The sequence below is a fragment of the Theropithecus gelada genome, chromosome 1, assembly GCF_003255815.1.
Source record: "Theropithecus gelada isolate Dixy chromosome 1, Tgel_1.0, whole genome shotgun sequence".
NCBI classification, from domain to species: domain Eukaryota; kingdom Metazoa; phylum Chordata; class Mammalia; order Primates; family Cercopithecidae; genus Theropithecus; species Theropithecus gelada.
The window spans coordinates 30,164,764-30,168,079 of NC_037668.1; positions in this window are offsets into that span (position 1 = coordinate 30,164,764).

Here is a 3,316-nt window from a genome sequence, read left to right on the forward strand (position 1 = left end):
TGCACGCAGCGACCGGCCGACCCCATCCCGGCCCCAGGGCCTCCCACCGAGCCCCACGCTCCCCCTCCCACAGCCTGCTCACCCGACCCCACCCCATCCGGGCCAGAAGGCTCTGGGGAGAGTGATGGGAGGTCGTGACCTTGGGAAAGGGGCTGGGGCGCCCCCAACCAGCCTCTCAGAGACCCCCGGAATGCAATGCTCCCTGCAGCTGCACCCAGGGTGCTACACGGTGATCTGGGGATTAGGACGCTCAGATGTCCGGGCCCTGCCCACAGCGCCCAGGCAGGTGCTGCTGCCACACCCAGCAGGTGCGGGCCGAGCAGGACCCAACAAAGGGCTCAGGAGGGCAAGGCCCAGCCGGGAGCCACGTGGAACCCAGAGGAAGCCGCCCCACCCAGCTTGGGAGCCCACCCAGCCTGGCTGCAGCCATCTTGCCTCCCGCTGGACAGGGTGGGCCAGCCACAGAGCAGACCAGCCCCCCCATGGCCCCAGGTCTGCGGCCTCAGGGTCCCCTTGCCCTGGAGGAAGCAGGGAGGGTGGCCCTGTCTGCAGTCTTAGGGCCGCCAAGCCCCTTTCTGCCAGCCGTGTCCGGTCCCGGCGCCACTCCTGGCTGCTCACCTCTCCAGGTCTTCCCTGGACTTCCACAGCAGCCCCTGCCTGCCTTGAGGGATCCCATGTCCCTCCCGGGCCCCTGTGAGCATCTTACCGGACAGTGCTGGATTTCCCAGCTTGACTCTAACACTGTCTGGTAACGATGTTCAAAGGTGACCCACTGCTCGCCGGGGACCCCACCGAGGCACGTCCGGAGCTCCTACTCCAGAGATGGGCTGGGGCCGGGGGCCAAGCGGGGCCAGCAGATGGGTGAGGGCGGAGGGCTGAGCGGGGCGGCAGAGGGCCTGTGTCAGCTCCAAAGCCCAGCCCCCAGGGGAAGGGCTGGCCTCTGCCAGGGGTGCCCCCAGGTCACTTACACCCAGGCTGGGTCTGACACCTTGAGGACCCCTCGGTGCCTCCACAGGTCGCCTGGAGGGCTTCCTGTTCCCCCTCCCGGAGCCCCTCTGCCTCACCCCCGCAACCTCCCAGGCTGGGTTTTGGGGTGACCTGGCTCCAGGAAAGGCCATAAGGCCAGGATGCCAGGGCTGGAGAGGGAAGAGGAACAGTCACCTACCTCAGGCAGCCCAGGCTCCGTGGAGGGTCTGCTGGGGGCGCGGAAAGGACAAGGTGGGTTCAGATTCCTGAGCCCCACCACGCAGGGGAGCGGGGACACTCCGTGCTGTCCTGGTGAGGGGCAAGGGGTCTCATTCCTTCCCCCAGTCAACAAGAACGGAAATTTTGTCCAAAACCCACCAGGCCAGGATTACCCGTTGTTTAATCCTTTTGGTCTGCAACCGGGGAGTCTGGGACTGCACCCCCCACACAAGGCCCCAGCCTGGGGAGGGGGCGGCCACTGGGGAGAGGCTGCCCTTCGCTGTTACTCATTAACCTGACCCAGTGTCAGGGAGCCAGCGAGTGGCTGCAGGGAGCCTTTGCCAAGAGCAGGGCCAGGTGACCAGATGGCTCCCGGGTACCCCCACACAGCCGGGCTGGGCTAGGACCAGGTGCTGGGATGGAGGCTGCCAGGGAGGCACGTCAGGGGCTCGTTCTGCAGACCCAGGAGGGATCAGGGCAGCTGCAGGAGGTGGGGGGAGCCACCCCCAGGGCCTTCCCTTCACAGGCCCTGCAGATACCAGCCCAGGACCCGGAGGCCACGCACACCACCGCCGGCTGATGAGCGTCTTACCAGACACGGTTAGACCTGGCTCTCTGTCTAATACTGTCTGGTAAAACCGTCCATCCGCGGCCTGATCACCGTTAGAGGAGAGAGCTGCCTGCCCTGCAGCTCATCAGTGTGAAGCCGCCTCATCTAGGGCTCTCGTACCCCCTTCACTATGGCCTGTGCCCACCCGCAGCTCATCAGTGTGAAGCCGCCAGGGTCTGGGGCTCCTGTGCACCCCCCACCACTGCCATGGCCTGCGCCCACCCAGCCTCCCGGGGACCTCGAGCTGTAGTCCCCGGGCAGATGCTGTGGGCCCCATGGTATGGGCCTGGCCCCACCCCACAGCCCTCAGCCCCCTCCCCACCTGGGGAGGCCGAGACAGAAGCAGCTGGGTCCCCCAAAGTGCCTGAGCCCAGGGCAGGGAGCACATATGCCCGGCAGGGACAACATCACAGCCTCCCAGCAGCCAGGCAGCAGGACCCAGAGACCTCTGGGAGGTTCCTGGGGCCAGCCCTGAGCCTCGTCCTCCAGGGGCCAGCCAAGGACCAGCCGTGGGGTGCAGACCACACTCTCCCTCCAGGGACCATCTCTGGGGCTGAGGCGGGCGGGGCCAGTGCCCAGCTGCAAGGGCATGGGATAGGGAAGGCAGGTGCTTGGGGCCTCGCAGCCCTGCACCGGGGGCCCCTCCACTCCAGGCGGCTCACGAGGTGTCATCTGGAGCTGTCCCCAAGTGGGGCTCTGCAGGTTGAGCCCCCTACGCTGGGGCCATCACCAGAGCCCCTTTCCTCTCTGGGCAGATGGGGCAGTCCCCGCAGGGCCGGCCGAAACCACCCCACAGGCTGCTGCCGCCTGAGCAATGTGTGTGGGGAAGAACTTGGAGTGCCACCCCCAGAATGTGGCCTCCGCCTCACCAGACCCCACAGGTGAGCCCTGGACTACAAGGTGCATGTAACACAAGCTTTGGATGCACCTTGAGAGCTCGGGCCAGGCAGGGCCACACCTGTGAGCCTGAGCTCGTCCAGCACCGCCCGGAGCTCGGGGACCTTCCGCATCCCAGCACCTCCTCGCCGCTGTGCCCATCTGGCCAGTCCCTCCAAGCACCCCTCGGATGAAGACGCACCCCACACTGCAGTGGGGCTCACTCTCCACAGAGCCTGCTGCGTTGCACGGGGTGTGACAGGAAGGACCCTGCTGGGGCTGGTGGGGCATACCCAGATCCTCCCTGCGCGGTTCCTCCTCCTCCTCCCCCCCCCCCTTAAGCATTGGGAACAAAACAGAAAAAAGTCTTTGTATAGTAATAAAGCCTGCAGTTCACGCACCTATGCTTGGACCAGCTCCTTATTTTAACCACACGAGCACAGACCCCAGCCATGCAAAGGGTCCAGCTGAGGACAGAGCCCCAGACATTGCACCTGTCCCCAGAGGCCCTTGAGGTTCCTAGGAGAGGCTCCCTCCCTTCCTTCCCTCCTCTTTCCCTCCCCCTCCTCCTCCTTCTCTCTCCCTCCTTCCCCCTCCTCCCTCCCCCTCCTTCCTCCTTCCTCTCCTCCTCCCTCCCCCCGTCCC